General features: G+C 42.3%; 1 protein-coding gene across 5 annotated transcripts in view; it reads left to right on the forward strand.

Moving 5' to 3' along the window:
* Nucleotides 1–24,096, forward strand: part of cpne2 (copine II) — a 258,097-nt gene that overhangs the window by 12,820 nt on the left and 221,181 nt on the right. For 3 of the 5 annotated variants that reach the window (XM_073069841.1, XM_073069840.1, XM_073069839.1), the window contains exon 2: nt 12,016–12,075. The exons of 1 other annotated variant lie outside the window; for it this stretch is intronic. The gene's annotated coding sequence lies outside the window, so the exon portion shown is untranslated. Of the gene's footprint in view, nt 1–12,015; nt 12,076–12,137; nt 12,157–24,096 lie in introns of those variants that run through there. One more of the 5 variants, XM_073069842.1, reaches the window with a different exon arrangement.

The raw sequence follows: 24,096 nt of genomic DNA on the forward strand, positions 1-24,096 counted from the left end.
TTGGGTGAGACCAAAACTGTTTGAGTATAAAGCACTTAATATAGTGCTATCTGGTTAAAGGATAGAGGTTTGAATCACTGAATCTAGAATGTACCTGTGGCATTTCTGAGAAGGAAGAACTGACTATCCAATTCGGATTTATCACATGTACATTGAAACAAACAGTGAAATGCATTGTTTCCATTAACAACCCACAGCCAAGGAGATGCTGGGGGCAGCCGGCAAGCATCATGAGGCATTCTGGCACTGTAGCAAGGCCACAGTGTCCAGCAGAACACAAGCAGCAACAACAAAGCAAGACGACAGTGAAACGAGCTGTTTCCCCACTTCCCACACAAGCTGACTTCCAACCCCAAATGACTTCTTGAAAAGAAAACTTTGGAAGAATGGCCGGAAGTTCCAAAGGTTAGATTTATTTGTTGCATGTACTTCGAGGCATATAGTGAAATGCATTGTTTGCATCAGATCAAATCAGTGAGGATTGTGCTGGGAGCCTGCAAGTGTCTCCATGCTTCCAGCTCCAGCATAGCATGATCACAGCTCACTAACCCTAACCCGCATATCTTTGAGTTGTGGGAGGGAACGTGGACATGCAGAGGAAACCCACGTGGTCATGGGAGGAGCGTACAAGCTCCTTAGACAGTGGCTGAAATTGAACCATGATCTTACAGCTAGTGCTTTAATAGAATTAGTCTAACCTCTACACTACTGTGTCGTGCATTATTGAATGTTCTATGTCAAGCTCACAAGAAGTGGCTATCCAATTTTTTTTTGAACCTGGTAGATTATATAATCCAAGAGGGGATCAGAAAGATTTTCAAATCAGCTTCATGATGGAATCCAGTGACTGTTAGACTAACCACTGCCTAATTTCCTTTAACAAACCAGAACCACCACACCTGTCAACATAAATCACTGTCAATGGTCTACTGTGGTAATTCCTCACAGGTAGGCACCTCACAGACAATCTGTGGACTCATCCAGCTGGAGTCACAGAACGACTGGAGCATTATGGGCTGCCCTGAAGCCTAACATTGGCACCATGAAGAACCGGGACTGTATTAGTGAGAATGACTGGGAGATCAGGCCAGCTTATTAACCACTCACACGGGCCTCTTGAAGGAAAAGGAACAGTTCTGCAGGCATCTGAAGCACACAAGATCCCGAGAGACTTTGCTACAGTAGATGTGTTGATGCTTCTTCATGGAAGATGCCACCCACAGCAGCTTTGCAGTTAGTGTGACGCTATTACAGCTTAAGGCGTTGAAGTTCAATTCCAACTTCATCGGTAAGGAGTCTGTATGTTTCTTCCCATGGAACACGTAGCTTTTCTCAGTGTTCCGGTTTCCTCCCACAGACCAAAGACATATCAGTTAGTTGGTAAATAGGACATTGTAAATTGCCCTGTGGCTAGGGTTAATTGGGGAGGGTGGAAGGGGGGTTTCTCGAAGGGCCAGGTGGGCCTATTCCATGCTTTATCTTAATAAATAAATACAGAATAAAGTTATCCATTTAAGGCAGAAATGGGGTGAACTCTTTTTTTCTTGAGGGCTGAGTCTTTGGAGCTGGCAGGTGGTGTAGTGGCGTCTACACCGGACTTTGAGGTGAGTGGTAGGGTTTGAATCCAGCCAGCTCCTTGCACACTTTCCATCTGTGCTGGGTTGAGCATCGAGCTAGCTCCTTGCCCTCAGCCAGACAAATGCTAAAGAAACAACAACGTTGTGCAGAAAGAAACCGCAACAGTGACTTCAGGAGGGCATGGAGCGACCACTCCCCGCTGAACATCGACGGCTCCTCGGTAGAGATCATTAAGAGCACCAAATTTCTTGGTGTTCACCTGGCGGAGAATCTCACCTGGTCCCTCAACACCAGCTCCATAGCAAAGAAAGCCCAACAGCGTCTCTACTTTCTGCGAAGGCTCAGGAGAGTCCATCTCCCACCCCCCATCCTCATCACATTCTACAGGGGTTGTATTGAGAGCATCCTGAGCAGCTGCATCACTGCCTGGTTTGGAAATTGCACCATCTTGGATCGCAAGACCCTGCAGCGGATAGTGAGGTCAGCTGAGAAGATCATTGGGGTCTCTCTTCCTGCCATTACGGACATTTACACTACACGCTGAATCCGCAAAGCAAACAGCATTATGAAGGACCCCACGCACCCCTCATGGAAATTCTTCTCCCTCCTGCCGTCTGGGGACAAGGCACCAAAGCATTCGGGCTCTCACGACCAGACTATGTAACAGTTTCTTCCCCCAAGCTATCAGACTCCTCAATACCCAGAGTCTGGACTGACACCAACTTACTGCCCTATTGTCTTGTTTATTATTTATTGTAATGCCTGCACTGTTTTGTGCACTTTTTGCAGTCCTGGGTAGGTCTGTAGTCTAGTGTAGTGCTTTCTATGTTGCTTTTTACGTAGTTCAGTCTAGTTTTTGTACTGTGTCATGTAACACCATGGTCTTGAAAAAACATTGTCTCATTTTTACTATGTACTGTACCAGCAGTTATGGTCGAAATGACAATAAAAGTGACTTGACTTGAATCTTTAGAATTCATCAACGGAAACTGCCTTTGAATATTTTAAAGGCAGTGATAATTACTTGACAAGTAAGGAGGAGAATGGTTATTGCATGTTCAAAGACAACTTCTTACCAAGCTACATATATGTCACCATATACAAGTGGTGAGATTAGCTTTCTTGGGTGTGTACTTCATAAAACAGTTTATAGAATTATAACTACACAGCATCAATGAAAGTGGATGTGAGGTTAAGATTACAGTTGAATCAACCTAGGATCTTGTTAAATGGCAGAACTAGCTCGAGACAAGTGTTCTACTCCTGTTCCACATATTGTACGTGTAGAAGAAATAATCAATGCAAAGAATGCAAGAGGCCCGATCAGCCAGGACCATTTGTGGGCTCATCAGCATCATTAAGTGTTCAATCTGTGTTCAACCAACCAAAGCCCCTATCCCACTGATAGCCAAAAGCAGAATGGAGCTTCTCAAGTTCAGAGGCACTCAACATCTGCAAGAGACACGCCGAAGCCTCCCCATCAACAACTCTGTGCTTGATGTTGATGTTTGTACACAATCTGTCAGCCAACCGAAGTGGGGAAAAAGTCATTTGTCATTGCTAGGAGGCTCTCCATGATCTTTCTCCCAGCATGATCTTGTTTCCCCCTCCTCATTTTTATACCTCAGTTAAGTCATCCCTCCTCTATCCCAAGGATATCCAGTCTCCTCATAGCTGAAGTGTTGCATCATCCAGGTAAATAGTGAAAGTATGTCTTTCTTATAAAGTAGTAATTGAAAGTGCATTCAGCACAACAGCATAACTAACTTCTTTCTATGAAGATGCACCACAACGTACTATATTTGATGCCCCAGCAAATAAAAGTATATTGTATGCCTTTTGAACCAGTTTGTAACTCTATGCCTTCATGGTATAACATGGTATCTCTGCTCATCAATATAGGCTGAATACTCCTTATCCAAAATGCTTGGGGCAAGATGTTTTTCAAATTTCAGATTTTGGAATATATACTAAAATAGCTTGGGATTGCCATCATTTCCAACTCTGAATTTATCTGCTTTGTAAGCAGTCTTTGTCTTACACTTGCTCATCACATATATGTACTTAATGATAAAAATTATTACACACTATTAATTTAATGAAACAAGTGTACAGGGTTATAAAAGCTGCACAACAGCATTGGGAGAATACCTGAATCAGCTGTTGAACGACAACCACAACAGCAGGCTTTCAATCTCCACCTACTATGTTGTGCTTTGATTAAAAGGTTACGGTACAAGATAATTTGTTTTTTTTACTTTGTTAGGGTTTTATGTAAGGTATACAATCAGCATTGCCAACTTTTCTGGCGTTAGATTTTCATCAGCAGTGATCGTGGCAAACTCATCAATGAATTTTTCTGCTGCTTTGTGATCAGCAGAACCTTACAAAATTTAATGCCATGCCTCTTAAATTTCTGTAACCAGCTTTCTTAATATTTACAATTACCTTCAGTTTTCAAGTTGTCACGATAGATCTTGGCTTGTTTCATGATCAGATTGCCATTGAGTGGCATATGTTCTCTCTGGTGCCTACTAATTCATTCTTTCAATACTCGATTGAGATCTTCATTTTTTGCTTTATGCAGTGTTTTTCTATTTCTCATTAACTTCTGCTCATTACATATGTGAGGTCACTTCTCAGAATTGTCTATGGTGCACCGAGGCTTCTAAGCTTCCCAGTGCCTCTTGAAATTTTCCATTTGTGACATCATGTCAGCACTCAAAAAAAATTGTATTTCTGAGGTTTTCAGGTTTTTGATTTTCAGATGTGGTATTCAACCTGCATTTCTTAGAATCATTTTCCATGTCAAGGGACTGAAGAAGATGACAGCCTCAATTTAATTTCCAACATCTTTTGAACTAGTGCAGATATATATATATATATATATATATATATATATATATATATAAAGGAGTGCAGTGTTCTGGAATATCATAGAATTAGTAGATTTTGAGGGACCAACATGACTGACCCAGGAAGCATTCATGAAATCAAATCCAAGTCCAATTTTGGCTGTTGTGGTTGGATTGTGAGTTCTGTTAGTTGCTCAGTATCAGGGAATTTTGGATAATCAAATGGCGAAGATTTTTAAATGTGGTCTTCCTGTATCATGTGAAACAAACAATAAATTGATATGAATACAGAACCTTCCAAAGTCAGAGACCAGCACATAATTCCAATACTTGGCTCTTCTCCTTATCTGTGTATTTACCCAAATCCAAGGAAAATATTTGTTCAGTTGAATAATCTTGTGTATTTATCTAACCCAAAGAATCAGTTGGATTGTAGTAAGGTACCTAAATTAATTTATTATATGTAGTTATTTGGCTTCCTTGCTCCTGATTCTTTCCCTTGAGCAGTAATTGAAATGATTTTGTCTTTTTCATAAGAACATTAAAAAAAATGGGAACAGAAGTAGGTCAGTGAGCACGTCAAGCCTACCCCCACCATTCAACAGTCATCAATTGCTGCATAAAAATGTTTCTACACACCTCAATTTTAAATGACTACACTAATCCGGGAACGGTTCCCTTGTTCAAAATTCTCCCACTACTGGAAACATCTCACTCTTTCTGATTACACACCCTGAGGGTTTTCTGCATTTCAATAAAATCATCCCTGATTATTTTAAGCTCTGAAGGATATAATTTAATTTCTTTTGCCTTATTTTTGATAGGATGACCTTCTTATCTTGAAGTTAAGTGAATCTCTTTGAATTCCGGTATATCTTCAGCTACATTTTGAACACCTCTGCTGCCTTTATCTACCCATAGTATGGACTGGCCATCATCCTATCATTTGTCCTGTATTCCCTGCTTCACTTGCCATCTTCAGTCTGGTTTTCATCTGTGAGGTTAAAGAAATGGAGAACAAGGATGGTGGAGAGATTTGAAAATGGAGAAATTGTTAAATCAATAAATATTCCGACTGAGAGCTGATGTGCATAATGGTTGAAGGGCAATGGCATGAATTTGGTTACAGTGAAGGGTAGGCAGTGAGTGCAAGTTTATGGAGACTGACAATGGGAGATGCAGGAGAACATTGAACAGTTGATGGATGTGGACTTCAGCACCAGGTGAGCTAAGCCATGGTTGTTGGGGAAGGAAATAATTGTATGGTTGGAAACTGTACTATTCCCCAAAAAACCAACAACAAAAAATTGGGAATAGGCATGGCACAACAAAGATGATTGAGCCAGTGGGTAGGGAAGTTTGTGGTGAGGACTGGAAACTAATCGGATTAGCAGAAACCAAAGACAATCAATGTTGAAAGTAATTTTTTTTATCGAATACATGATGTCACCAAATACTGATGAGATTCATTTTCTTGGAGACGTTCACTTAGAACAAAGAAATACAATATAATCAATGAAAAACTGCACTAAGATTGACAAACAACTAATGTGCAAAAGACAAACTGCGCAAATGCAAAAATAAAATGTTGTTCAATTGATACTGAGAGCAACGGTTGTAAAGTCCTTGAAAATGATGACCCGATGTTTATGTCATCACTATATGAATTGTGAATTGATTATTCAGGTGATTCATGCCATCAGGTTGAAGGCTACTCAGATGGAATAGAAGGTGTTGTTCTTCCAACCTGAGTGTGATCTCATCATTACAGTATGGATTGACATATTGGAATGGGAATGGGAAATAAAATTAAAATGTGTGGCCACCGGGAGATCCTGCTTTTTCTGGCGGACGGAGCGTAGGTGCTCGGTGAAGCCGTCTCCCAAATCCATGTCGGGTGTCACCGATATACAGGAGGCCACAGCGGGAGCACCAAATGCAGTAGATGATCCAAACACACTCACAGGTGATGTACTGCCTCACCTGGTAGGACTGTTTGGGGCCCTGAATGGTAGTGAGGGATGTGGCACTTATTTCACTTGCAAGGATAAGTGCCAGGAGGGAGAACAGTGGGGAGCGACGAATGGACAGGGGATTTGCATAGGGAGCGATCCCTGCGGAAAGCAGAAAGTGGGAAGGGAAGGATGTGCTTGGTGGCAGGATCCCGTTGTAGATGGCAGAAGTTCCGGAGAATTATGTGCTGGACACGGAAGCTGGTGGGTTGGTAGGCTGGCGAGAGGATGAGGTAAGAGCAGATATGCGTGAAATGGAAGAGCTGTGGTTGAGGGCAGCGTTGTTGGTGGAGGAAGGGAAGCCTTTTCTTTGAAAAAGGAGGACATCTCCTTCATTCTAAAATGAAAAGATTCATCCTGAGAGCAAATGCGGTGGAGGTGGAGGAATTGAGAGATTGGGATGATGTTGGCTGAGAGAGATGACAAAGGCTTTCTAATTATACCTCCATCCTCTTGTTGCTATCAAAGAGGTGGATACCTATCCTTGTGTATCTCTAGGGAATCTTTTCATATTCCATTAAGTTCCTTTCTTGACTTTTCTGACTTCACTGCCTCATACCATCCTCTCCTTTGTTGTCCATATACTTAGTTCGTGCCCTTTTGGTTTAAGTTTGCATTTATTCCTGGTTGTTTCCATTCAGTCTTGTAATGGATTCTTCAGGATTAGGTCAATCCATTCAACGATCCTCTAGTGAGGGTGAAGTAATTGAAATCCCATCCAAATCTCTTGCCTAAAATCTGGTTAAAGGCACTCCTGCTAAAGAGAGAGATGTGTACTGTTTCTGGCCCTCGTCATTCTGCTCATCCCAGTCAACATCTCCTCCATCTTCTCCAAGGACCGCAAACCCAACTATCCAATTTCCCATTTATTTCTAAAATGCCCCAAGCCGGGCAACATCTTGGTGAATCTCCTCTCAAGTGTGATCACATCCTATAGCAGAGTGACCAGAACTGCATGCAGAATTAATGTTTTGTTTATAGCAGATCCCTGGTTACTGAAGGAACTGCCTATAAACTGAATTTTCTGCAAGTCAGAGATGAACAATTCCCCTCAAAATTGAGATGTATAATCTTTAGCCTCAAGCTTGGGATCTGTTTGTAAAGGGCAAACTGGGGAAGGGCAGTGTTGGTGAAAGGAGTGCTATTTACCAACGGCAACTTGTGACAGACGTTCACTTAAATTAAGATGTGTGTGTGTGCAGATAATAAGCAGGAAGGTTATCATCAGTTTAACCATTGAGAGGTGGTGGCCCAGGATTTGTGATGTTTGAACCTTCTTGAAGGAGAGTTTGGAGAAAGCATTGGCCTTTTCTGTGGATGATCCCTGCATTGTTTGCTTCTCAGGAGGTTCAAGTACACTATATGGGAGCAGTCTGGGAGAATTTCTGTTAAATTGGGTCACCATCAAGGACATCTTCAAAAGGCGATGCCTTAAAAAGGCGGCATCCATCATTGAGGATCCCCATCACCCGGGACATGCTCTCGTCTCATTGCTACCACCAAGGTGGAGGTACAGAAGCCTGAAGGCACACACTCAATATTTTAGGAACAACTTCTTCCCCTCCACTATCAGATATCTGGATGGTGAATGAACCCATAAACATTACCCCACTGTTTTTGCTTTCTTCTTTTGTACTATTTCTTAATATGCTGTATTGTAATATTTGTATATTTTGTGTATTGGAACGTACTGCTGTCACAAAACAAATTTCATGATGTGTCAATTTTGATTCTGATGCCAATGTGAAATCTGTAACCAGAGGCCGCTCAGTAGTTGTGTCGTACATCGTTGCTCATGTGTTCTGCGCCCGAGTTGGAAAGGAAAGTGCACTGTATGCCATCTTAATGACCTTGTCTATCCTGCTGCTTTCAGACATCTTTGGACGTATACTTGGATCATAGCATTCATTATGATTATCCAAGCATCCCGTTTAAATTTTAACAGGATTAGCCTTTGAAAATGGCCCACTTCCCCGAGATGTCTGAGCCTATCGTAATTGCACCCAGCTGAAATATTAACTGGTCTCGATTCAGATTTTAGTGTACTTCAAGTATTCCTTGTAAGGTAACAAATTGTAATGTGTTCTGCACTGTTGCATTTTAAAGGCAGTCTGACCACTGGGTCTGTGAGCTTTCATCTTTGTACGGAATATCCCAAATAAGCCTGAGCAGACTTGAGTTGACCATTATTATTTATTCTATTTTTGAACTTTATAAGTTATATACATGAATTTTCAAAATGTTTCATCATGCCATCCAAGGGAGTTTGAAACCTGAAACCCACTGGGGAGGTTGAGGGGGTAAACTCAAAAAGTTTAGGAGTTAGAGTAAAACCCCATTAATCCAATGCACTCTCGACTTTGTGCCGATTTTATGGACTATTGGATGCTATTCAAGTACTAACAGCCCAACATCTTCAGTTAAAGACGTGATACAGTATTATAATGAATCTTCTGATCAGCAGAGGAAGTTTCAGAGCTGCTTGGAATCCAGGTCCCTGGTGAGGCTCGGGGTGCAGGAACCAGTAACTTACAGGGAAACTTGGCAAGCCTCACCTGATGAGCCTGATGCCAAAACATCGGGATATAGCTTGTGCACTTGAAATGCAACCCCACAGAAGGATTTGGAAAATGGCATTGGTTCAGATGGGTACGACTGTGCCAAGGACCTGTTTCCATTCTGGATGGGTCTGACTGTGACGTTTCTTCTGGGTTTTTTTGAGGTTCTGAGGTGACTTAAGCCATGGGGTAGACAGTGAGATGTATTTCCTTGTATCAGAGGAGAGTATATGCTTAAAGTAAAGGGTAAGACATGTAGAGGGGACTTGAGGGTGGTTGAAACACCTTGTTTAAGGAGATGGGTGCTCCTGCAATATCTCATAAATATTTAGATTAGCACTTGAAATGGCAAAGAAAGCTACATGCTGTTATTGGAAAATGGGATTAGTATGCTCAGTGGTTGATGTGTGTTCTGGGTCCTTTGTGCAATGTGACTCTAATACTCTGACTAGTACACACTTAACAGAAATTTAGCTGCAAGAGAAATATTAAACACCTCTGGAAGCTGAATAAATTTAATTTCTCAATTTAAATTGAAGCCAAATTCCCTCTATCATTATTTAGCTTGAACTTGCACTCAGTATCGTCTTTATTAGGTACATCTGTACACATGCTTGTTAATACAAGTATCTACACAGCCGATCGTGTAGTACCAACTCGATGCATAAAAGCATGTAGACATGGTCAAGAGGTTCAGTTGTTGTTCAGACCAAACATCAGAATGGGGAAGAAATGTGATCTAAGTGACTTTGACTGCAAAATGACTGTTGGTGCCAGACAGGGTGTCTTGCGTTTCTCAGAAACTGCTGATCTGCGATTTTCACTCACATCTCTCTGGCGTTTACAGAGAACAGTGCGAGAAACAAAAAAAAAATCGAGTGAGCAGCAGTTCTGTGGGTGATGATGCCTTGTCAGTGTGAGGTCAGAGGAGAATGACCAGATCGGTTAAAACTGACAAGAAGGTGACATTAACTCAATTAACCACATACTGCAAGAGTGCTGTGTGCTGCGTAGATAAGCATCTCTGAATGCACAACATGTTGGACCTTGACATGGATGGGTTTGAGCACAAACATGCACTCGTGGCCACTTTATTAGGTATGAGGGGGTCACTGAATGTACCTCACTTGTGATTAATGTTGAAAACTACACTGATGATCCTGAGGCAGATTTGACTGAAGTGAATTTTTAACAGGGGACAAGTTTCCAGTTTCCTTTCATCTCCCAAGTTGGTGGCCTGATGACAGCTGGATGCTCTTGCCTGTTGCCACTGTATAAAGAGCCCTGATTAATGCATACTCTCCCAGGCAACATACACTTGTAAAGAGGCACTGATTCATTTTGTTTTTAAACAAACATCTAAACCTTTTAAGCCGGGGATGCCAAGATCCCTCACACTTGAGATTTCTTCCTACTTATTAGATGGATCCACTGTGGTAGAACAATGGCCTTCTCATCCCTTGCCAACATTGCAGGTAGCTTAAGATCACTGTTAGTTTCTGAGTGCTTTTGCATTTTATTATACGATGATTACATGCAATATCTTCCATTTCTCATGATATGGAAAAAGGCCGTTGAATCCGTGCCATCTGTCAGTGTAACATCATCTATTCTATCCTCCCCCACCCAATCATTTCTCTGTAACCCACTCTCTACCATGTCCGTCCATTACCACTGGTTCTTCCATTACCACATGTATCCATCAGCATCATTATGTGTGGTGTCGTATGCCGTAGATAATCATGGTCCCATGACCATGATTAAACTTGGCAAATTTTTCTGCAGAAGTGTTTTGCCGTTGCTTTCTTCTAAAGTGCACCAGCTGTTCATACGATCTTCCATCACCTGCTTCCAGAGCTTCACGTGACCCTGATCTAAGCAGGTGCTACACCTTGCCCAAGGGTGACTTGCAGGCTAGCGGAGAAGAGCAGCACCCTACACCTCCTTTGTTACAGATGTACCTCCACCACGTGTATTAGGAAACCAAATAACCCAGCATCCAGCACGCGTTCGGGATGTAGGAGGGAACTCTCACAGACCACAAGGAGTGTGTGCAATGTCAAAGTGGGAGTTGTGGTCAGGATTGAACCTGGATCTGTGTGGGAACAACATCATCTGACTGAGCCTCTGCACCACACTGCCAGTGAAAGAATACAAGCTCTGCATTACATTTCCACTAACATCTTCCTTCAGAGCCTAAGAAAAAATTCCTGTCAAGCACTTTTTTTTTGTTTTACAAGTCAAAAGACTTAGTGGTTTTTAATAACTGAATACTTAAGTAGATATTAAAGGTTTTCCTGCGTCTGGATTGAAGAGTTTGGGGTATGCAACCCATGAGAACCAGCCTGGAGGCTCCTTCAATATGAGAATTTTAAGTTATAAAATGTAAAGTAAAAGAGACTTGCCCCATTTTTATCTGTTATCTGCCAATGTTATTGCTCATAATATTCACAATGCCAAATGTAATATTGTGAGGACTGCTGAGAAATGGGAAAAGCATGGCAGTTTATGGGACAAATGGAACAGGAGTAGCCAAACATGGACAGAAACTGAGGATTCTATCACGTGATACCTCCGTTCCACTTGCTGACTTAACTTTTGCATTTTGTGGGGCTCGAGCAGTAGAACTGTAGGTACATTGGAAGAGTTTAAATTTCAGCTCTGGTTTTGTGTGAGCAATATGAGATGAATGCAAATAAACAGAAAAAGGATTTCAATATTTATTTATAATGTGACCTTTTAAGACTGAACGGCACCCCCTCAGGGAAATTACATATGTGCATGTCATTTAGTGAAAGAGGTTGCTTTGAGTTTGTGGTTAGAGTATACAGATACAATAGAGTTTAAGTGGTCCAAACTGTATTTCTTACGTAATGGAAAAAGGTAAATTTTAAAACTACATGATGAGTTGGACACCGTCTAATGAAAGGCCATTGACCTGAAATGACAGCTCTCCGGATATTGGCTGACCTGCTGAGTGTATTCAGCAATATGTTTTGTTTTTATTTGCAGATTTCCAGCATCTGCAGTTCTGAGCTCTTTTGGATCCTCCCTCCTGCAATCTGACAAAAGGTAACAAAATTTAAGTTCCTCCAAAATTAACACACTACTGTGTATTGCATGCACAATCTGGACATGAAGTAAATGCAGCAGGTTAGTGCATTGAGTTGGGCTTTATCCCATTGCGTGCTGCCTTTTCTGTGGGCATCTTCTCTGCAGTTCAGCTTACTGGAGCTTGGACAATATGTGGTGGATATTCTTTTCCTGGGCCAGTGGACCTTGTGCCTTGCCAAGCCTGGCTTTCTAAACACACCACCTATCTCTTGTATGAGTTGTTCAGCTTCTGGCTGTAAATGGAAATCGACCTTCAGTTCTTATAATGTAAATAGCAAGCAGTAATCAGCTTGAAGTTTAAGAAAGAACAGCAAATAAGCCCTTTCTATGGAACTGACTATTAGCTCACAACTTTTTTGCTGATCAAGAGGTGCAGTGTAAGACAATGGGTTATTTAATTTGGCTTGCTTCAAGCAAATTAGTTCAAGGAAGCTTGCAGACCAGATGGATGATTTAATTTGGCATGTTAAATAACTGATGCATTTATAGTTGAAATATATATGTACTCAATGAAGTTAGCTTCGCAGCATTAATTGCAGGTAGCTGGTGTCTGTATCTCCAAACTTTTAGACTGTTTCTGTAAAAAGGAGATCTGAGGAAATATATCCATGCGAAGTCACCCAAGTGGCAAAGACAAAGGACATAAATGTAGAGAGCAGTTCATCCAGGCTTGTTAGGATTTGGGTAGGAACATCAAGAAGTATGAGAGAAACACGGGGTGAGTTAGAATCCATCCCTCTGGCTTTGATGTCTGCGATGGACGATTTGTTCTTTTGCATCGTTGTCTTTTTAATTCAGAGGAATCATAGTTGTGTTTTGAATATTCTTTGATTTAGAAATGGTTTGTAATTTGGAAATATTTAAAATAGAAATATTCTGTGATTGCTAAATATGTTTTAAGAATGTTGCTTGGATTTAAATATGTATCACTGAAAGTAAATAACCTGTGTTTAAGCTACTTAGTTAGCTCCTTGGTATGGAGAGGGGATCCACTGCTCAAATAGTAGGTATTGGCAGCTAAACTCGCAGTGGAGAGAAACTAGTCTTTGAAGATTGGATAGTCACTGTATAACCCCCCTTGGGTACTCATGGCTATTAATATCCAACAGGGCTCAAGTCTTTGTCTGAGTTTAGAACTTTGCAGTCAGCAAATCCTGCATCATCACAGTTGGCACCCGACATGGTCGTGTTATACCAAAAGTATTATTTTAGAAAGAATTATTTTTTAGCAGAAGCCCAACTCTGAGAGCTCTCGACAGGTGCTACAGTACATAGTACTATAAAATGGTTGATATTCTGGTTCCTAGCAGTTGTACAGTCAAATGGGGATCAATATTAATAATATAGCAGAAACAGTGACATTGAAACAGCGAGCTGTTGGCCTCCCCACTCGCTGTGCCAGGAACAATATCTCTCTCTCTCCTCATTAGTGAGAGAGAGGGCGTGTTGCGTGCTTTAAGTATTGGGATGGATGGTGGTTGCTGATGGACTCTGGGGGCTTGCTATTGTTTGTATGGTGGGTAGTGGGGGGGTTGATGCTTTTGCTGCTGCTTGTGCATGGGAGGGGGAAGGGGAGCTTAGGGGTTTTAATGTTTTCCTGTCATTCATTCTTTGGGTTTCTTTTTCTTTGTTTGGCGGATGTCTGCAAAGAGTAAGAATTTCAGTTTGTATACTGTATAGATTGTCTGACATTAAATTGAACCACTGGAAAAATAGGATAGTACCCCAACTGTTCCTTAACTTGAACATGAAGAATACTTCACTCTTCAAGTCAAGACTGGAATGATGAAGGGGTAGAGCATGATGTAGATTAGACAGACCAACCTTGCTGTACAACTTGCTGGACTCGTACCACCATAATTTCTACCAGATCCCATGATGAAGCAATAATTCGTGCCTGAAGGCAACAAATTGACCCCATTTTAGATAGAAACCAAGCATCCAGGTGGGAACCACATACTTGTTTGATTAAAACCTGGTGACCTATATCTTAAACCCAATGCATGGGATATTGTGTACACCTTCTGGGCAAGCATGAAGTAGAAATGATCCATGGAGAACAGGTGCTTGGGAACATGCACTAGAATTACTAAAAAGATTGACTGTAGTCAGTAAAGGAAGAATACAGGGACAGGTTTCTGTATAGAGAGCCACTGTAGCTTCCACAGTACAAACTTTCCATCAGGTTTTTGAACCTTAGGCTATTCAGACTTTGAAGGCAGTATGCACCACATCTCCAGCCAATGCTGAAGGAATTCTGAAGTGGCTACTTCAAAATGCTGGGAGGTTGTAGGGCTTCTGGGCCAGTCACACCGCAGGGTAACGTAATTAGGAGACATACATAATTCACAACTGCTGACATTGAGATGGGGTTTTGCTTTAAGAGACTGGTCTGACAAGATAGCATTGCTACATAAAGATTTTTAGTGTCCTTTTATGTTTAGTTTTGGGAGATCAATAAAATGTGTTGCAGGTTTCATTAAGCATAAAATGCCCCCCTTTGTTTTATTTGCAAAAACATACATTGGTGACCCTGATGGAATAATTCTAGAGCAGAGTTATTGAACATATTGGCCAATGTAGTCGCTTTGAAACTGCCAGAGTTTTGGGGGGCAAAAATGCCGTCACTTGGTTTGTACAAGCTGAGGCCCAGTTCACTCTATGAGAAATCTCCGCGGACAACATTAAATTGTACCACATGGTGACATTGCTCAGCAATTCCACGGTGGTGAGTCTGCTTGAACACCTGCCTGAATACAGTAAATACCGATCACTAAAAACTTGCCTTTTACAAACTTTTGGATTATTGGAGTCTCAGTTGCTCTCCTTACCCAGTCCTGGTGATGCTAGGCCTGTAAAGCTAATGGACTGCATGCTATCTCTCCTGGGAAATCACCATTCTTGTTATATTTTTAAAGAAATCTTCATGCAGCAAATGCCTGATCAAGTTCACATAGCCCTCACTAATGCACCCATGGAAAACTATAGGGAACTTACTAAAATGGCTGATAGTCTACACTCAGCTAGGCAGTGGTGAATCATTCCTCTTCCTTCCTCTACCTCAATAAGTCCAATCAGCAAGATCCCAGCATAAGGACATTTGCAGCTGGGCCTGTGTTTTTACCACGCTCACTTTGGCACAAGCACCAGGAAGTGCTAAGCCCCTTGCAGCTTCAACAGTGCCAGTGTATTAGGACATCAGAGGTCTGTGAACACCATGGGTTCCAGCTGCCAGGGTCGTCTACTGTTCATCATTGACACCCTTTCAGGGTGACTCTTCCTGTGTGACAGGTGCTCAAGTGAGTGTGCTGCCAGCTTTGCCTATTGATCAGAAGGTAAAGAGGGATGAAACCTTGCTGGAGGCTGCCAGCTGTAGCAAGATCCAGACCTATGGGACACAACAGCTGATTCTCTGGTTCAGTGGGCAATGTTACACATGGGACTTTGTCCTAGTTAAAATACCTAGACCTCTGCTTGTTACAGATTCATGGACTCTTAGTTGATCTTAAGAAATGCCAGCTTGTGGATGTCATGGACTCTGGGTAGTTATCCTGCTGCCCCGCAAGTGAGTTTACTCGACTGCTGGATGAATTCCCAAACCTCACCAAGCCCACATTCTCCACTTCCGACACAAAACATGGGGTTGAGCACCATATTCCCAAAACAGGCCCACCAGTCCATGCCCTTGTGCATAGACTAGACCTGGAAAAGCTGACAACTACTAAAGCTGAGTTTGCCAGCGTGGAAAGACTTGACATTGTATGCTAGTCAAATAGCCCCTGGGCTTCACCTATGTGGTGGTTACCATCACCTTAATGAGGCCACTATGCCTGATTGTTACCTGGTCCCACAATTTGAAGACTTTTCTGCATGTTTAGCTGAAAAGTTAAATTTTTTTTTTCCTTAAGTCAATCTATTTAGGGGCTACTATCAGGTGCCTGTGTGTTCAGAGGACATTTCCAAAGCAGTAGTGATAATCCATTTTTGGCCTTTTTGAGCTTCTGTGATGGCCTAGAACCTCAGTGTATCACCCGCAGTCCAATGGCCTATGCGAGTGGTTTCACCACTCCTTCAAGGCTGCTCTGAGGGGCTCCCTGACCAATAAGTTTCTTCATGATTGCTGCCCATGGATCCTGCTGGGGCTCAGAACTGCTCCAAAAGAGGACCTGCAGTCGTCCATGGCTGAATTGGTATATGGGCAGATGTTACAAGTGCCAGGTGATTTCTTTCCTGATGCCACAACTGCCTGGTTGGCCTCTCAACAGCATTCTACTCTCCTCTGTAAATTTGATTCCTTTTCACCTATTCCTACCTCCCATCATGGGATACAGCACTCTCGGGATCCTGTTGACTTGTACTATACCTCATTTGATTTTGTCCGCGATGATGCACGTCAACCTCCCCTTAGACTCCCTTATGAAGGCCTGTTCTGTGTTTTGAAATGGGGAGAAAAGACTTTTATCATAGATAAGTGGGGTAAATCTAAACATATTTTGGTAGATTGCCTTAAATCAGCCCACCAAGATTTGAAATATTTCACTGCTGTGCCCCTGCTTTCACAACATGACCATGAGTGTGTCAATGCACCTCTGGAAGAGCCAGAGGCACCAGCCGTTCCTCCACCCAAGGAAAACAGGCCCCAAGCCAGACAGCTCGTCCGTGCTCCAGACAGGCTCTCAATCCTGGTTTTATCGAATTATGGGGGAGGGGGTGTACCTGTGTAGGGTAGTGTAACTGAGAGAAATGTGCATAATTCATCACCATCGTTGTGTTGGGGCTTCACTTTAAGAGGCTGGTCTGACATGATTACGGTGTTGCGTAATGATTTTTTAGCACGCTTTTGTGTTTAGGAGTTCAATAAAATGTGTTACGGATTTCATTAATAATAAAACACCTCACTTTGTTTTATTTGCAAAAACCTACAATACTCTCCAACATATTCAACAATTTTTATTAATGTTATTTCCCATAACCTTGCTACCACCAGGGATAAAACCAATATCCAAATTGAATAAATACCAGAAAGAATTTCTTTCTTTCTTTCTTCTTTTTTTTTCTATAGGGATGTTAGGGGGGAGGGGTTAAGGGGAGGGGGGATGGGTAACACACATTTTCTTTTTCATACACTTTTATTCTGTAACTACTTGAAAACACAATAAAAAAAAAAGTTTTAAAAAAAACCTTGCTACCACCTCCACATGAGTGTGGAAACAATATCAGGTATGTGTGGACTTTTAAACAAATAAATGGTGGAGATGTGCACAGAGGACTCGGTACTCTATTGAGTAAAATGGTCAAAAGATGAGGCTTAATATCAGAAAACAAATGTCGAGGGCAGGCTGGGACTTAGATTATAAATCTATCATGTTTCCCCGTGTCTTAGTGAAATCCTCTGCATCATGTGTGGAATAGCCTTTAATCAGTACCTGACACAACAATGATTTAAGGTTGCTAAAGAGGTCCTGTGGTAGCAGGGTTACTGATTATTCCCACACGATGAGCTGCAGGCACGGGGTCTTCCCCTTTCCCTCTGAAGTGAATGCCGGGTCAATAACAAAGTCACAAAGCCTGCCTTACTCCTCGGGTCAATTGCATTTCTTCTACACCAGCGGCTCAGCAGGAAAGGCGTCAACAACCAAACAAAACTTCCCTGGACACCTGACTTAGGAAAAGCCTAGATGGCCAGGTTCTAGGCATTAGCCATGACCTTTAGTAGCAGCCCCTGTCTTTGCAGAGGAGACCAATATGCTCCTTGTGGGACATAGGGAACATTGAGACTATGGAGAAGAGTATCAAACCGAGCACACAACTGGAGACCCACCTCATCCTTCACCCTCTAAATATACAAAGGAACAGACCCCATCCAGAACATTCACTCCCCCTCCTGCAGCTCTGGGAAAATAACATGTAAAGAAGGAGTGGGCTAATGTTAATGTAATAAAAACTACACAGGAGACTTCAGCAACACATCTAATCAAAATGTTCCATCTGACAAATGGCATACCTAGTCTCACCTTTCCATAAGACAAAGCTCGTATTTTTAGCAATATTTGATGCAGCAGCAGAAATTGCAGCCACTACTGCAAGGATTGCTCATGAAAGTATAAATCTTGCATAGATCTGGCCAATGGATTCTGGTCACACCCACCTTGAAAGAGACAAGCAGAAACTGTAATTAACATTAAAAATTCTAAACTCTGACACACATATAAATTTTCTAGGTATGACAATTACTACACAGAGATGTGGTTTAACATCTGAATTTAAGCAAAGTCATTCAAGTAGGATACCTAAAGACCCTAAAAGCCTTACAATCAACCCTTGGACTATGAATTGTGTTACAGCTTTCATGCCTGACTGTGCTCAATTGTAAAAATCATACGATAGAGTTAAACCAGGAAAACAAAAAATCTTTTGTGTTTACCCCAAAAGATTGAGGCATGAGAGAATGCAGTTGAGCAAGAAATAGATTTTCTCCTTGGTATGGAGAGCAGACCCACCACTCAAAGCATGGGTATTGGTAGCTGAAGTCGCCCTGCAGAATAAACAGTGGAGTGAACTGGTCTTTGAAGATTGGGTAGTTACAGTACTGCCTTCCTTTGGTGAGGGTTCTAGTGGCTATTTATATCCATTGGGGTTCCAGGTCTTTGAGTTTAGAATTTTGTGGTCAGCAAGCCCAGTATCATCACAAATGGAGATCCGAGGACACCTGCACTGTGTGCTAAAGTGAGAGGTAGCCTTATGAGTAGACGAAGTGAGCAATGGTTTTGAAAGTTCAGTGAAGTAGTAAACACGAGTTGAAACTGATCCAAGTTAATATAAGTATTAAGGAGGGGATGGAAGATGTGAAACAGTAAACAAGAATTTTGAGACAAATGAAAGAGCCTCACCCATAAATGCATAAGTGTTTCACACAGATGAATAAACCAGTCTGTTTATTGTATATTTCAGCCAAAAGCTATTAAATACAAGTGATTGTTGTTTTTCTATTTTAATTACTAGGTCTCTTCTTTATCAAGCCCAGTGATGTGGCAGTGATGCTGAACACAACTCACTGTGCTTTGCCCAGGACATGCTGTGTACAGCTGGTTGATCTGCCCAATCCTGTTTACATAATCTTTCTTTGCAGTTATGTAAATATTTTTGATAGTTTATCTCAGCCCAGTTTGCATTGCTGCTTTTTGTTGCAGACACCTTTTGTGCAGTGGCAAGGGATTGTCTCAACCTGTTTGATCATATTGAGGGAAATAAATTAAACGTATGCACCGTGCTTCTTCAGTGGGACCTTTGAGCCCATTATATCACACTCATACCTCATTATCTTTTGACGTATTCACAAGGATTTGTGTTTTGTTCCATGTGTCTGTTAATTCTAACACAGCAGACAGAAGTATTTAAAAATTATATTTCATAATATTGCTGTTTTACAATGCCTGTTAAACATAGATTTTCCAGTGGTAGGAACAGATAACCTGTGACTAAAAATCGAAACCCCGTTGCTACTGGAAATCTGAGTTTAAAAACAAACATTGGAAGTACTCAGCAGGTCAGGCAGCATCTGTAGTGAGAGAAGCGGTTTTAGTCATCAGAGGAAGGGTCATTAATCAGAAATGTTAACTTTGTTCACTATTTCTAAGAATTTTCATAGTTCAGGTTATGAGGAAGATGGAGATCCACAAAGGTCTAAGATAAGGAATGTTGGTGGAGGTAGAAAGATGTCAGACTGGACAGCATGAGGTCGTAGAAGTACGACTGCAAGAATGAGCAACTTGCATTGGACTCTCCTATCTACAGCATATATGTCAAACTCAAGGCCCGCGGGCCAAATCCGGCCTGCGGTGGAATTATCTTTGACCCTCGAGATAATATCTAATTACTATTAAAGCTGGCCCCAGTAATCGAAGCGCCTATGGCGTATGATATGGCTAATGCTGAGTTTATTCAGGTACCAGGTTTTCAGGGTTTTTAGTGTTTATTCGGCAGTCTTCTTCATAAGAAACGGAATTTGTAAAGTGAAACACTTTGTAGTTATAGCAGAGACTGAGACACATGAGAGCAGGCTGAAAAAATGGAGGCAACGAAAGCTGCGTTCGCACGCGTCCGACTGATTCGGCCCACATGAAGCTGCATTTTGCTCAATCCGGCCCGTGACCTAAAGTGAGTTTGACACCCCTGATCTACAGGAAAGATATAAATAAGATGGAAAGAGTATAGACAAAATTTACAAGACATTACAGGGACTTTGAGCACCAGAGTATCAGGGAAAGTTTGAATAGTTTAGGGCTTTATTCTTTGGAGCATAGGAGAATGAGGGGAGATTTGATCGAGGTATACAAAATTATGAGAGGTACAGAGAGGGTAAATGTAGGCAGGCTTTTTCCACTGAGTGAGACTAGACCAGGAGTTGTAGGTTAATGGTGAGCAGTGAAATGTTTAGGGGGAACATGAGGAGAATCTTCACTCAGAGGGTAGTGAGAGTGTTGAACAAGTGTTCAGTGGAGGTGGAGAATGTGGGTTTGTTTTTAACGTTTAAGCGAAGCTTGGACAGGGAAATGGTTGGGAAGACTGTGGAGGGCTATAGTTCAGGTGTGAATTGATGGAACCAGGCAGAGTAATAGTACGGTCTGGATTAGATGGACTAAAGGGCTTGTTTTGGTACTGTAGTTCTGATTCTATGACAAAATGGTCCAGTTTGCATTAAGAAGCCATAATTTCTCCAATATAGATTTTTCATTCTTGCGCACGTACTTCTGGCCTTTATCCAGTGTGGAGGCTTGGCAGGGGATAGCCTATTTTATGTCAGCGCTGTGGAAGAACTGAAGTTCATGGAGGGTGGAGAAGGGGAGCATTGATTAGTTGAGTTTATTGGTGACAGAATTAAGGATAAAATTTCTCTACCTTGGACAGTGAAAGAGACAGAGTTAAGTGGCTGTGAGTTCAACAGATATACGGTTGATAAATAGGACAGTAAACGGGTTGCTTCAGCCTGGGGAAGTGGCTGTGGCAAGGGAAGGAAATGGTCACAACGGTGTGGAGTTTCTAAAGGTTTCCATTCAATAATATTTCGGTGTTACTTCTCTTGGATAGTCTCCAGTGAAATTTCTTGTGCCTGCTACAATTCCTTCCTGATTAGTGACCAGCTTCTCTGCCCAGTCCCTTGGTCTTTTAACTCTCAAATTCATTTCCCCACTACCCCCTTGTATTGTGCAATTCTTTGGAAGATCAACCAGAATAAAACTATTTAGCCTTTCAAATCTCTGTTTGTAGTTTTCCCAACTGTCACCTTTCTCCCATTTTTTTCTTAATTTACATGTAGTATTAAAAATGCTTTTTAAAAATTTCAATTTGATCAGATTTTCCTGTTTATTCAAGATTGCCTTATTTTCTCTATTCTGGAATGAGTATGTGCTTTTCCTGTTTCCAACCTCAATCTCTCTATTACTAATTTGTAGTTCCATATGCTAATTTTTCTTTCATTTAGTTAGATACTACACTGTGATTTGTCATCTCCTATGCTGAATCTAATTTCATTGTGATTGTACAACCTAACATATTTACTCCTCGTTTCCTCTGCTCAATAAGCCTGGAGACCATCAACAAGCATGTACTTTCTTCCAGTAACAAGATAGCGATGGGAAAAAAATTCTGTTCTGAACACGTTTCAAAACAGCTGCTTCCTTAATAGAGACTCCAGAGGTTCTGCGAATGCTGGAAATCTAGAGCATCACACAATGTACTGGAGGAAGTTAGCAGGTCAGCCAACAGCTCTGGAGGAAAATAGTCAATATTTCAGGTTAAGGCCCTGCATCAGAACTGATAAAAGGTCTTGGCCTGAAGTGTCAATTGTACTTTTTTTCCCTCCTCTTGCAATCCAGCATTTTTTTAAAATTGGAGATACAGCATGGTTAACAGCCCAACGAGCTTGTGCCGGCCAATTATAGCCATGTGACCAATTAACCCGTCCATCTTTGGCATGTGGGAGGAAACCGGAGCACCTATGCAGTCGGGGCAGAATGTAGCAACTCCTTACAGACAGCGACCAGAATTGATCCTGGGTCGATAGCTCTGTATTAGAGTTACAGTGTTGTGTGTGTTGCTTCCTTAATGGAGAACCCTGCACTTGAAATAGTTCAGCCAGCTAGTTAACGCACAAGATCAGATTAACTGGAATTATTCACCCAAACAGTCACTAGCACTGTCTTCCAAGTTGTAAGAAGGAAGAGAACAGGCGACAATGGGGTTCAGTGTGGTTCCAACTTGCAGGATTTACTTATTTAGAGATGCTTTAGAGCTTCGGCCCTTCCCGCCCTTCGAACCCAGCAACCCACAGATTTAACCCTCGCCTAATCACGGGGCAATTCGCAATGACCAATTAACCTGTTAACCCACACCTCTTTGGGACGTGGAAGGAAACCCGAGCACCCAGAAGAGATCCATGCGCACATAGGATGGAACGTACAAACAGAGGACGCCGGAGGTACAGTCTGAACTCCGGTGCCTCGAGCTGTGCTGACTGCTGTGTGCTGGTGGGATTTACAAAGTAGGGTCACAACATACACATATATTCGTGGTGTAAGTCAGACGGGCATCACGCTAGTGAGGCCTTTGGTAAGTGTATGGCTAGTGTCTTCTTGAGCACTGTTGGGCAGGTGTCTATGTGACATCAAACACATGAAGTGCTGCAACTTGAGGGTCAGAGACCCTCCTTTAACCTCGGACAGCAGGACATGTGTTCCGTCTATGTTTGCTTCCCATAAATTGCTAAAATCTACAAGGTGTAGAGCGCCAGGGCATGGAGAGTCTTCTCCCAAACACGCATGCAGATGTTTGATTATGGCAGAAAGAAGGGGTAAAGGAAATGCTGAAAGGGACGTGCCCCTGGAGGTGGAAGGAGATGGAAATGGAGGGAATCTCCGGCAGGAGCAGCTGAGTATTCCTGGAGTGAATCTCCTACCTTGAACCCTTTGCAAAGATTATTGGGTGAGATGTCCCCACTTCACTAAACTCTACCACAGCTATGAGTTCAGAACAGGATGGGAAATGGCACTGGAAACTGGAGGGGCCACCGTGTCTATGAGCTTTCTGTGAACTCTTTTTGGCTGGAGCTGAGACCGTTTGCAACTTCCCACTGTTGCGTCAGAGCGGACAGTGGACAAGATTAGCTTTATTTCTCCGTGCATCGAAACAACCAGTGAGCTGCTGCATTGTTTGCTTCAAATCAAAATCCACGAGGGCAGCCCACAAGTGTGACATGCATGCCCACAACTCACCAGTCCGAACCATACATCTTTGGAAGGTGTGAGGAATCAGCAGGAAACTCACACAGTCACGGAGAGACCATACAAACTCCTTACGGACAGCGTTGGGAATTGAACCCTGCATCTTACAGCGAGCTGCTGTAGAGTGTTGTGCTAACCACTAGCGTGCCACTCCTCGCTATCGGGTCAGTGACGGTGCCTGTTAAAAGCACCATTCGCTTTGCATTGTGTAGGGTCTGTGAAAGTGCGTTATTTTTCTGAGACCGGGCAGGCTGAAGCTTTGGCTGTGGGAAAGGACACACAAGGTGCGATTTGAGGAGAGCTGGAGGGAAAGGAAGGCATGTACATAAATACTATCTTCAGCTTATCAATCAGAGGAGTTTGAGAGCTAGAGGGAGGATAATATATTACCGTTCTTTTTGCTCTTTCACTGACCACAGTCTCGGTGACCGATGAAGAGGAGTGCAATTTCCTCCAGAACATTATTCCAGCCCTGCTTGTCCAGCAAGTTATTCCGGCCCTGCCTGTCCAGGACGTTATTCCAGCCCTGCCTGTCCGTGACGTTATTCCAGCCCTGCCTGTCCAGGACATTATTCCAGCCCTGCCTGTCCAGGACGTTATTCCAGCCCTGCCTGTCCGTGACGTTATTCCAGCCCTGCCTGTCCAGGACGTTATTCCGGCCCTGCCTGTCGTGACGTAATTCCAGCCCTGCCTGTCCATG

Source organism: Hemitrygon akajei, chromosome 17 (genome assembly GCF_048418815.1).
Source record: "Hemitrygon akajei chromosome 17, sHemAka1.3, whole genome shotgun sequence".
In the NCBI taxonomy this organism is placed as follows: Eukaryota; Metazoa; Chordata; class Chondrichthyes; order Myliobatiformes; family Dasyatidae; genus Hemitrygon; species Hemitrygon akajei.